We start from the raw sequence: 13,642 nt of genomic DNA, 5'->3' as shown, positions 1-13,642 counted from the left end.
ATTGGCCAACCATGTTCCAAGATGCCAAAAATTTCGTGATGGCTTGTGATGCTTGCCAAAGGACGGGTTCCATATCAAGAAGACATGAGATGCCTCTCAATGGAATTTTGGAAGTAGAGGTATTCGATGTTTGGGGCATAGATTATCAAGGACCGTTTCCTTCCTCAAAAGGGAATCGGTATATTTTGGTTGCCGTTGATTATGTCTCTAAATGGGTAGAGGCAATTGCTACTCCTACCAATGATGCTCGCAACGTGATTAAATTGTTCAAGAAGATCATATTCCCGAGGTTCGGTGTTCCAAGAGCAATCATTAGTGATCGTGGTACTCATTTCGGTGAGAAACAACTTGATGCTTTGTTGGAAAAATATGGAGTCTACCATAGAAGAGGCTTGGCTTATCATCCACAAACTAGTGGCCAAGTAGAGGTTTCCAACCGCGAGATCAAGTCCATACTTGAGAAAGTTGTTGCCAAATCACGAAAGGATTGGAGTATGAAGCTCGATGATACCTTATGGGCCTACCGCACCGCGTTTAAGACACCTATTGGTACCTCACCATATAGGTTGGTCTATGGAAAGGCGTGCCATCTTCCTGTTGAGATGGAACAAAAGGCTTTTTGGGCAATTAAGGAGCTTAACATGGACCCGAAATTGAGTGGAGAGAAGCGGTTGTTGCAACTCAATGAGCTCGATGAATTCCGTTTGCAAGCTTATGAGAGCTCCCGTCTCTACAAGGAGAGAACAAAGAGATGGCATGATAAAAAGATCTTGAACAAGGAATTTCAAATTGGTGATAAGGTCTTGCTATTCAATTCCCGATACAAGCTATTTCCGGGAAAGTTACGATCACGGTGGTCCGGTCCATATACCGTCACAAATGTCAACAAGTTCGGTTCCGTTGAAGTGATGACCACCAAAGGCGAAAAATTCAAGGCAAATGGTCATCGTTTGAAGCTCTACCATGAGAATGTGATCGTTGGTGTGATAGAGGAAATGACCGTTCAACCTCTACCAAAGAAAGCTTAAACCGACTCAAGCTTTTTCGTCGTGCGGGACGTTAAACCAGCGCTTCTTGGGAGGCAACCCAAGCTTTTTATTGCTTTTATTTATTTTTGTCTTTGATTTTCTGCATTTTAATTGTTTTTCGTAGACTAGTAATAAAATATTCAACTTAATGATTTTTCTTTTGTGATTTTTTAGGTGAAAGTGAAGAAAGGAGAAAGTGGAGTGCATTTGACACGCAACCCCATGCAAAAACCCCGTTCGGGGACGTGGTTTTCGAAAAAAGGAAAAACGAGTTACTCCCTTATACGAGAAAGTCAAAAAGCGGGTAAGTGGTCAACCCCGATCGGGGCCGCCTAACCCCGATCGGGGTCGTGGTGCTGTAGCTCTTTTGCATTATTGACGGGTAAGTAAAAAAAAAAAAGAAATGTTTCTATCATTCTTATCTAACCCGACGGCACTCCTCTTCTCTATCTCCACCATTCTTCTTCACTTTTCTACCTCAAATCACAAGGAAACTTCATTTTCTTCATTGATTTGCAAGCTTTGTTCAACCATTAACATCAACTTGGTAAGATCTCTTCTCTTTTCTCTTTAAATTCATCTATTGCAATCAATTAGTTGGATTATGCAAACCCTAAATCAGTTTGGGAGAATTCGATTTTGTGCTTAATAGTGCTAGAAATTGGTTGTAGAATGATTGTTACTTGTTTGTAGTGTGAATTAGTTCACTAATTCATACTATTATGCCTATTAGGATGGATTTTGGTTTGCCTTAAGATGAATTTTGTCTTAAAATTTCAGCAATATGGCACCAAGAAAAGCTCCTTCACAAGGTGCTTCTAAGAGAAGGAGAGGTGAGGCGGAGGCTTCAAATGCAGCAAATGGATGTCCAAATGGAGGATGTTCCACAATGGCATGACCCAGAATATCCAAATGTGATCTTCAATTCACTAGCTCAATACAACAATTGGGTTGTTTTGAAAAGCAAAGGTATGGAACCAACGAAATTCATTAACCAAGCATCTTTAAACAACATTGGAATAGAGAAAAATGTTAAAGCTTTGTTTAAAAATCTTGGCATGAAATCCTGTTATACCATGAATTATAAGACCTTCCCCGAACTCACCCTTGAGTTCTTGAGCTCTTTTGAGTTCCATAGGTCTAAGAGACCCGGTTTCATTCTCTTTGTTACCTTTCGTTTATTTAATGAAGATCATAAGATGGACTTAGCGGATTTTGCCGCTATCTTTGATTTGCCTCATAAGTTGCCAACCGAGTCACCCGACGATTATAACCCCATTTTAACTTGGGATGCCATTTCCCACTTGACTTTTCCGGCTTTTGATCATACACCACATCAATTTATTCATTATCCCGACATAAGGGTTTGGCAAAGGTTTATGGGATGGACCTTTTTTGGTAGAAATGAACCTCACTCGGTGAGGAAGATTGAGTTAGAAATCTTGGGTGCTTTCTTAAATGTTAATGGTGATGAGAAGTGGGGAATCAATATCCCCTACCACTTTGCGGTCCACTTGACCAAACAAACTAACCCCAAGAATAGTTGCATTGTTTTAGGTGGTTTGGTCACAAAAATTGCTCACCATTTGTGTAGATTCAACCAAGAGACTACCGGTTTGAGACCATTGCTTGAGTCTAGGTCTAGGGGAGTTGGTCTTGATTATGAATACTTTCTTTCTTGTAATTGGTTTAAAGATGCTCATCCCAACATGATTTGGAAGATAGGTAGACAAGACTCCATTCGTCTACCCGAGGAAAAGAAAGAAATAAAGGCTTTGGTTCATACTAGGCCTCGTAGTGGAAGTGAACCCTTTGTTAGACCGACCTACCATTTAGCTCTTAGAGGTGAGTCAACTACCACCGTTGAGAGACGTGTGGGAGGTTCATCCTCCCAAGCACGTCATTCCACCTCTAGCATTGAGTCGCCATCTAGCATAGAAATGATGAACATGATGCGAGAAATGAACTTAGGTGTTAATCAAATTCGTGATGACCAACGACTTGCATTACATCCTATTTATGATCATTTTGCTAGGCAAGGAGTTATCCGACCCGAGGGGCCACACCCTTCATTCTATACTTATCCTCCGGGCGGATTTCCTCCTCCATCTCCTATTCCCCCTTCCCCTCCTCACAATGATGCAGGTACATTTGCTCACAATGAACCCGGCCCGGATTTTTGTGGTTCGGATTATGGGATTGAGGCATGCTATGGAGGCTATGGAGGCTATGAAGGCTATGGTGGCTATGGTGAGATTAGTAGTTATGGTGAAGGTCTTGGTAGTGGCCAAGATATTGGTGAGTATGTCACTCCTCTTCAAGGGGATGACTCAAGTGGTAGTGGCCAACAAGGAGAATCAAGTGGTAGTGGAAAGAAGAAAAATAAAGGGAGGAAGGGGTTCAATTTTTGGCCCTTTTCTTAGTTGATCAATGAAGACATCCCCCGAATTCATGCTAGCTTGGGGGGGCTAGCGAGTTGAGTAAGTTTTTAATTGCTTTGCATATTAGTTTAGATCTTGCAACCCATTAGACATAACCTCTAGTCCTTGCTTTGTGCTTTGAGCCATTTTTATGGTTTGCTTGGGTGATTTGGATAGTTGGCACATTGAGGACAATGTGATGTTTAGCTTGGGGGGGGATTGCATTTGCATATAGTGTAGTTTGCATGTAGTGTAGGAAATTTGAAAATTTTTGAGAGAAATTTTTGCTTTGTGCTTGCTTGTTGCCTACTTTCCTCTTTGCTTATCCTAACAATAGCTTGTTGCTAATGATTTATTCTTTAATGATGGGATATTAGCTACATGGGGATGTCTTGACATAGTAGGTGGGAGATGGAGAATGAACCGAATAGGCTTGATCTTGACTTATGGCAAGCTACAAAATGGTAAGGTAGAACCTCCTTTAAGGCCATTTCATCTTTATTTGGTCTCACTTAGGTGAGTGTAGGTAGGGCTGAGCAAAATAAACCGAACCGAATTTTTAAACCGAAACCGAACCGATAACCGTTTTTAGGTGACCGAAAATTCGGTTTTTTTTCGGTTCCGGGGTCCGAACCGTATTTTTTATTGTTGAATCGGAGCGGATACGGTTCTGAATAAATCAAAACCGGTGCCCGGTTTTTTAACCGGTTTAATTAAAATTAAAAATTTAAAAAAAAAAAAGAAAAATATTCAAAGTCCAAACCAAATACCGTAACCCCAACTCCAAACCCAACTTTTTTCATTTTTCATTTGAGAAAACCTAAACCAACAGCAGCCTTTGCCCTTTGCGCTTTGCCCTTTGCCCTTTCGCCCTTTCCTCTTCTCCTCTTCTCATCTTCAAATTAACTCCAGATCTACCATTAATTCACTGGAATTTTCGAGCTCTTAACTACTAAGGTTTGTATATTCATCCTTTTATACATCATATTGATCTTTTTTTCGTCTTTAATCATATATTTTTACTGTTTTGATTGTGTATTGATTGTATAATTGATTCGGATTTTACTTTGTTTTTCATTGTTTCGGTCTTGATGATTTATTTGTTTCGATTTTTCTGTTTTAGTTGATTGATTTTTATTTCGACTTTGTTTTTCATTGTTTCATTGTTTCGATTTTTATGTTTTAGTTGATTGATTTGTTTGTTTCGATTTTTGTTCATATATATTTGATATTTCTGTCTCAGTGATTTGTTTGTTTCGATTTTTATGTTAAATCTCTATGGTATTTTCTCCTGTCTTTGTTCATTAATTCGAATTTTCCAAGTCTTTTTGTTCATATATATTTGATATTTCTGTGATATTTATTCATTGTTTCCGTCACAGGCTCTTTGTTCTTATGAAACCGGTGGCAAAACCGGTGCGGTTTATCCGGTTTCCGGATTCGGTTTCAATTCTAAAAAAACCGGTTTACGAATTAATTGATTCGGATTGATGCAAGAAAATGACAACTTTTAAAACCGGTTAACCGCTCCGAATTGCAAAACCGGTGCGGTTAACCGCTTTTGCTCAGCCCTAAGTGTAGGTGTCTCCTTATAATGTGTGTTACATCAAAACGCACAAGTATGGTCTTCATGTCATTTCTTGGTGAGCATGCATTCATTTGTTTTAGCATTTTGGAGCCATTCACATGATATTTTAGCCTTTTTGACCCATTCACAAAATTTATCCTTAGCTACATCATGGAAATTGCCCACCCTTGTTGAGCTAGTAGCTTAGTTGGATAGTGTTTGGGTGCTCATTGGGATATATTTGGTTGTTTGAAGTCATGTGAGCTTGGTCTTAATGCTCAAAAAAAAAAAAAAAAAAAAAGAGAAAAAAAGAGAAATGAGAAAAAATTGAAAAATTGGAAAATGAAAGAAAATGAAAAAAAGAAAGAAAGAAAAAAATGAATGAATGAGAAAAAAGCATGGAAAAAAGAAGTATGCATTGAAAAAGAAAAGAAAAGAAAAAGAAGAAGAAGAAAAGATATGAGAAATTCTCAAGCATTATTCATCATATTTTGGAGAAATTTCTTATGGTTTGAATTGAAAAATTGGGTTAGAATTGGGATTTGAGCATCCTTGCATTTTGGTAGTTGCTAGCTTGACTTAGCTCCACATTACCATAACTCTTTTGTTCCCCCTTCTTACCCATGTTTATTTACCTTCTTCCTACCCATTTGGCTTCTTTATCATGCTTACATTTGATTGTTTTTGCTTGCTAGTTTTGACATGTTTACCATATTAGATTGCGGGCACATTGTTATAAGTTGAGGATAGTTGAGTGTTCATTCACGAAAATTGTCCTTTCACATATAAAAGAGTTTGAGTGTCCCGTGAGAGTCCATAAGTCGAAAGATCATGCAAGAGCTTAAAGGTTCATTCAAAGTTTTCTATGCTACGCCGTCGTGTAAATCTCATCCATGTCTTGCTTTATTCCTTGCCTATGTTGTTTCGGGTTTTTAAATCATTATGCTTAGCTTGTTTAGGATATAGCAATTGATGGGATTTGGTTTCTTGCTTGAGGACAAGCAAGGGTTTAGCTTGGGGAGTTTGATATGTTCATTTTATATATGCTTTTACCCCTCATTTTAGCTCGGTTTTTATTGATTATCATACTTTAATTAGTATATTTTTGAGCTAATTTTGTGTTCTAGGTGTATTGTTGTGTTTGTTACGGTTTTGTAGGAATCTAAGCATTTAGAGGCTTTTTCCTATGATTTTGTACACCAAGTTCACTAAGCTAAACAAGGCCAAATATTGGACTAAGTGTGTGAAGATTTCTTGGGTTTTGCATGAAGATTAGTGGATTGAAGTAAGGAATTAAACATGAAGCCAAATGCAAAGTCAAGCCCAAAATGAAGGTCCACATCAAGGTTGCAAGCATTGGATGCCAATAGAGCTTAGGATGCTAGGAATTTAGAACATTAACCGGGTGATTAATCGCATATTTAATCACCAACATTGGATACCTTAGCAATTAAGAGGAGATTTAAGGCGATAAACCGAGGATTAAGTGACCCCGATCGGGCCGCCAACCCCGATCGGGGTTGCATGCCTGATGACTCTTACGTTTTTTCCTTCCTCTCCTATAAATAGGAGAGGCAATCCTAGGTTTTGGGCATCCCATTTTACGTCCAAGTTTACTACATTAAGCCTCAAGCATTATAAGTTTTCTCTCATTAGTTTTCATTTCAAGTTTAAGTTGTTTAAGCATTCTTTAGTTAATCATTCAACACTTTGTATTTCAAGAGATTCTCAAGCATTTGTTATTCAATCTTTTGGTTCTAGTTATTTGTTCTTCCATACAAGTCTTCCTTATTAAGGTATTTCTTATTACAAGTTTACAATTTACATCATTGTTTTAGTTATCACATAGTTTTTATAATTGTTACTTTAGCTTTGTTCTTTTCATATGTTATATCACCCAATTAATATAGTTCATACAACCATGTTTAATATTCTCTACAATTTAGTTTGCATTTTATATCTTAGTATGAGTAGCTAAATTCTCTAGTCTAAAGGCTAGGGGAGCCATGCAAAATCAAAAATATAATATGATTAAATAAAGTTTATAATAATTTTGATCAATTGCTTCCATCACATGCTTGCTTTGTTACGCTTAATCTTTGATTATCGGCCGTAGTCGTAGATTAAAACTTGTTTATTCGTTCTAAAGTCGAGAGGCACGGAATTGAATTAGACTAAGCATGTATGGTAGGACGACCTAGTCATGGACGAGAGTTTTTCTAGGACCCGGTCTATGGTTGATACTAATGCCGTAAGGTGGGTATCTTTAAGCCTAAGTAATTGACAAGATTATTAGTACCAAGTTTATCATGTTCATATGTTTACCTTTGCATGAGTGACCCGACCCCTTTAGACTATCTTTTATCATATTATTTACATTGCAATTTTCATTAATCAACAAACCAAACAAATCAAACCCAAAACGTAATCGACCTTGATAAAAATCCACCCATAGCAATTCACGACGTAATTCCCGTTTCCTTGTGTTCGACCTCTATTACTACATTAACTTGTGTCTAGGGAAATTATTTTTGCATAGGTACGCGATAAGCCTATCAAAAACCTTAAATTTCTTAAACCTCACCCGCACCTCTTTTAATCCGGGTAACCGGTTTTTCTGAAATTTTCAAACCGGATTTGAAAACCGGTTACCCGCACCGGTTTTCGAACCCCGTTTTTGGTTGAATGCTCTTGAATGGCACAATAAACATGCTGTCAATTTGACTTTTGAAGACCTTGGTTGTCAAATGTTAAAATTATTTCATAAAAAGCCATACATATTAAAGTTTAAAGAGTCATATACATGTAAATGATGTTCAAAACTACAATTAAAGAGTCACAGACATCTAAAATTACTTCATAAAGAAATAGGGTTTTGATGTTTTGGACTTAAGTCTTGACTTGGTTGTGTTTAATTCATAGATGAAATTATGTTTTTGAGGAAAATTAATCCGGTTTTAAAAGCGGTCTCCGGTTTGGTTTTATTTAGACCCGCACCCGCACCTCATTTATGCTTAAAAATTCGGTTCGGTCCCCGCACCGGAAAAAACCCGAATTTTTCGGTCTTCATTATTCGGGTTTCGGTTTAAAAATGCAGTTCGGTTTTTTTTTGCTCAGCCCTACTAGTCTTGGTTCTTCAGAATGAAAAAAAGGGGTCGAATCGGGTCTTCTCAATTTTTAACGGGTCTATATTCCTTGATCACCCAACCTGTCCACACAAAACCTTATTGAAAGACCAAAGGTGCACACCACCTTCCACCTTTACCCAAAATACCTTCAACTTCAATGTAGACAGCAGACACATGGATCCTTGGGAGAGAATGAAAGAGGGATAAAATTGGAGTTAGGGTTTACACTTTCTGGGTTATTATTCTATGCGTAAACCCAATTCAAGATTGTATTCATATGCATTATTCCTTCCTTATTGAGGTGTACTGCAGTCTGCAGCAGCCATGTCGGAGGTAACCACTTTCTTCTTCAACTCTTTGATTTTCCCTTTCTAATCAATTGTATTTTGCAGCCAATATTACATTAATTCAAACTTTTTAAATCTCATATCGCTCTATATAATGCTGTTCTGTATTGGTGGCGGAGCCAAGGGAGGGCTAGCAGGGGCGCTCGCCATTTCGACCACAGAAATTTTTGAAAAATTGTTAAAATTTCTGAATTACCTTACCCTGAAAATTTTGCATCCCCCCACTATAAATTCTGGCTCCGCCACTCTAAAGAATATTACTCTCATTGTTCTATACTAATGTTTTTCATCTCAAGGGAGCCAAATACTCGCTACTCTTTGGTTTTGTATTATGATTTACATAAACATCAGACTCAAACGCATGACTGCATGGGATTCTATGAAAGTGGTTGTTCTAGCATAACTGTGTTTATATTATTACTTCATCTCTAATAACTGTGCTACAGCACCATTGCTGACAAAATCGCAACAGGCTCTTATTCCTTCTCTTTCTCTGTGTAACACCCAGTTGATTACATCCTAGCAGGACTCAAAGGCGATGGAAGTGTTGGAAGTTCTTGGCAAAGGCGAAGGTGGAGTTCAACATGTTGGACTCTTATGTTGTACCAATGAGTGTAATCCTCAAATCAATGACTGGAAGAGGGAGATTTCTACCTTTCACCGTTCTCCTCCAAAGATAAATGGTGTTTACTTCTGCTTTTATCTTTTGCAGCTAAGGTAAGTGAAGAACAAGGATAAATGACCGCCCTTTCTGCCAAAACTCAGCCAAGGGGTTAGTGTTCTTCATCTATTGCTTCCGTTTTTTTCTTTATGGAAGTCATTAATCATTCTGTATTTCTGTATGCATCCCCTTACTTCTTTGACCTTTTGATTTGATGAGTTTATCTTAGGGTGTTTTTTGTATGAAGTCATGATTGATGGTAGCATTCATGTAAAGTTAATAACAAAATTGAAAGTTATTATGAATTATGGATTGGATGCTATCAACAACGATAGTGTAACGCAGTGGAAAAATATGAAAAATATGAACATAAGTGATTGGCAACATGTTCATGATACGACCTTAATGTGGATATTATATTGGACAAAATACGTCGATCCGTATCTTGGTTTGCTTAAAGATTGACATGCAAAACTATTTTCTTAAAAATATTAAAATGGTAGAAAATCATAATATTGAATTCTGCTAGAGTTATGCTCCAAAATCAATTTAAGTTTATTTCCTATTATTTAGTTATTGTTATAATTAGTGGCTAATCTATATCTACTTTCTACAAAAGCAAAGACATTTCCTGTCTTCCTATTGGCCGCTGAATTTAAGGGAATGAATAAGCAAATTGGCCCCACGTTCATTTCTGCTAATTAATTACTCTCTCGCTTCTCCCTTCTTATATTCTAAATCTAAATAATCTAATTCTATTCTAATACAACAACATCAGAGCCTTAATCCCAACATCATAGCCTTGATCTAATTCTATTCTAATACTTAATAATTTTAGTGATTCATTATTTTATTAAATCAGTGATTAGTGATATTAATTCTAATATTCTGATAATTTAGTAATTTATTATTTTATTACATCAGTGATTCCAAATTCCAAATTCCAAATTCCTTTGCATAAATATTACTAATAATTATTACTTATACTAATACTAATTACGTATACTAACACTAATTACGTATACTAACACTAATACTAATTACTATTTACTAATACATACAATATGAACATCTAAAATCTAAAAATTACAAAATACTTACAATATGACAGTAAAAAAATGCACTAAAAATGCATATAAATGCACGGGTCGTAATAGCAATCGCTATCATTCGATATGGAAGCATATAAATGAGCGTGATTAAATTTGCAATGCCGTGACAATATAAATAGTCCACAATTGGATATTCGACGCACATATAATTTAAGTTACTAATCACTACTATAGTACCATACGATGCAAATTATCCTACAAATGTATAAGTAATCTAAAACTTTACAAATATTCCAAAATTTCATTGTAAACTGCTTTAGTTGTAATATTCGATGTACGCTTGTTATTGTCGCAAATCAATAGCTTCCGGCCTTGTTTGCTTGTAACCCTAGATATCACCACATAAAGTTGTCCATGACTGAAGACTGGTCTTGGAAGATAAATGCTCACTTGTGATAAGGATTGACCCTGACTTTTGTTTATTGTCATCGCAAAACAAACAACAATGGAAAATTGCCTTCTATTGAATCGGACTGGAAATTTACTGGAATCTGAAGGCGTAAGTGTAATGCGTGCAATATGCACCCTATCACCTTTATGGCTACCGGTCAAAATTGTACACCTAATTACGCGAGTTTCTAAATCGGTCACTATTAATCTGGCACCATTGCATAAGCCACGTGGTTGATCAATATTTCTAAGCAGCATAACCATAGCACCGATTTTCAAATCTTAATTCATGGTTAGGGAGGCCAGAACATTTACATGTTCAAGAATTTCGTGGAGTAAAGGTCAGGATTCACGCTTCACCTATAGTTGTATCACCTTTACTGACTTCATCAGAGCTTAGAGCTTAAATTCTCACATGCCCATCAACATATGAATTTACTTAAAGCTCTCAATAAAGATGATACAACTATAGGTGAGGTTGACCTTTACTCCACAGAAAGAATTCTTAAACAATATTAAATGTCCTGACCTCTCTAACCATGAATTAACGGTGCTATGGTTATGCTACTTAGAAATATTGATCGGTCACGTGGCTTATGCAATGGTACCATATTAATTGTGACAAATTTAGGAACTCGCGTAATTAGGTGTACAATTTTGACCAGTAACCATAAAGGTGATAGAGTGCATATTGCCCGCATTACACCTACGCCTTCAGATTCCAATAAATTTCCCGTTCGCTTCAATTGAAGGCAATTTCCCATTGCTGTTTGTTTTGCAATGACAATAAATAAAAGTCAGGGCGAGTCCTTATCTCAAGTGAGCATTTATCTTCCAAGACCGGTCTTCAGTCATAGATAACTTTATGTGGCGATCTCTAAGGTAACAAGCAAACAAGGCATGAAGCTATTGATTTGCGACAATAACAAGCGTACATCGAATACTACAACTAACGTAGTTTACAATGAAATTTTTGAGTATTTGTAAAGTTTTAGATTACTTATACATTTGTAGGATAATTTGCATGTATGGTAGTGATTGTAACTTAAATTATATGTACGTCGAATATTCAATTGTAGAGTATTTTTATTGTCATGGCATTGCAAATTTAATCACGCTCCTTATACTTCACATTTTCACAACACCATGTCAATAATGCTAAGAACTAATATACTCACCAACTTAATGCCATATTATTAGGAATCATATTAGCCAGTGATTATATCAATAACTAAATAATAGGAAACAAAGTTAAACTAATTTTGGAGCATAACTCTCAACACTCTTTTGATCCAAAATTTATTGGAAGTCTCAATCTCTGAAGTCGAGCTATCTTGTCTTCAGATCCTTGTCCCAACAAATTAATGAGACTTTGTTGTCCTCGTATACTAGTTTGAATGCCCGTGCGTTGCAACGGGGTAATTAACTTATTTATAATGCAAAAAAAAAACATAAGGGTTTAATAATGTTTACATTCTATGTCTAATGATTTGTTTACATATTATTAAAATATCTCTTTTAAAAAAAATAAAAGATTAATATATACGTGGGTTAACTCTTATTTATAATCATATAATCATCCCACCTTATACTAATCTTTCGATGTGGTACAATTCTACTATTTATAAGTAATATATTCACCAAACTTGGATTATTTTTCTGATGTGAGACAATTCTACTATTTATCCGTAGTATATCATCAAACCCACATTGTTTTTCAATGTGGGACAAATAACATACTCAGAATTACACCATCTTTTTTGCACTTAGTTCGACATTCAACCAGATCCCGAATACCAAATACGGTTAATTATTACTCATTATATTTAATAGTTATATTTAAATTTACTAATATGATCAAGTACTCTCCATTAATATTTGTCGCTGTTTTTCTTCATTTTTTTTTATCATAATTGAGATACGGAAATTTCCCGTGGTACCCCTTAATTTTGTCAGATTTTTCATGTCACCCCTACTTTTAAGAATCTTCCTATGGTATCCTTGAAGTTCCATTTTTTTGCCCATGGTACCCCCTAATGTAAAGGCTGTTAAATAGACGTTAAGTTTGATGACGTGACAATAAAATAACAATTAAAAAATAATACCTCCTTTATTGTTTTATTGGTACGGATATCTCTCTCTTTTAAATGAAAATTTAATTAAGTATATCATTATAATATTGGAAATTTCTCATAGTAACCTTGAACTTTGATAGATTACACATAGTACCCCTAATTTTAAGTTTCTACAAATGGTACCCATGTGTTCACCTTTTTCTTTCCCAGAATACCATTTGACAACTTCCGTCATAACGTCATTGCTCGTATGACTTTTGACCCCTTTTTCTTTTGTTATTTAGTACACAAACACTTCATCATCTAATTCTTAAATCCAAATTTTATTTAATAAACTAACATTTAATACCTAAATAACAAAACACAAATATCATGGCATGCTCATTACTCAAGTTACTCATAGGAGTAACGACGTTATGAAAAAAGTAAACACAAGGGTATTATATGTACAAACTTAAAATTAGGGGTATTATGTGTAATCTAACAAAATTCGAGGGTACCATGAAAAATTTCCGTTATAATATTGACCATTTTATCGATCTTTCTCCCACCTAAAAAAATGTTACAACTTTAAAAATTTAACATTTAATTCAAGATTATGTTTAAAGTCTCTTATATAATAAGTATACTTTGAGAGATTCAATATATTTGGGGGGATACCTAAGTTCCAAGAATAAATCCTATTTATAATCATGGGATCACCCCAGGTTATGATAATCTTATGATGTGGGACAATTCAACTATTTATACGTAGTATATATATTTATCACACCTACATTATTTTTCAATGTGAGACGAATAACATATTTAAAAGTACATCATATTTTTTGAACCTAATTCGAAATCCAACCCGATTTAATAATAAGCAAATACTACATTATCTATTAATATTCATTTGTTTGTTTTTTATTTTT

This window comes from Silene latifolia, chromosome 6 (genome assembly GCF_048544455.1).
Source record: "Silene latifolia isolate original U9 population chromosome 6, ASM4854445v1, whole genome shotgun sequence".
Taxonomy (NCBI): Eukaryota; Viridiplantae; Streptophyta; class Magnoliopsida; order Caryophyllales; family Caryophyllaceae; genus Silene; species Silene latifolia.
Note: the sequence above shows the minus strand (reverse complement) of the source record.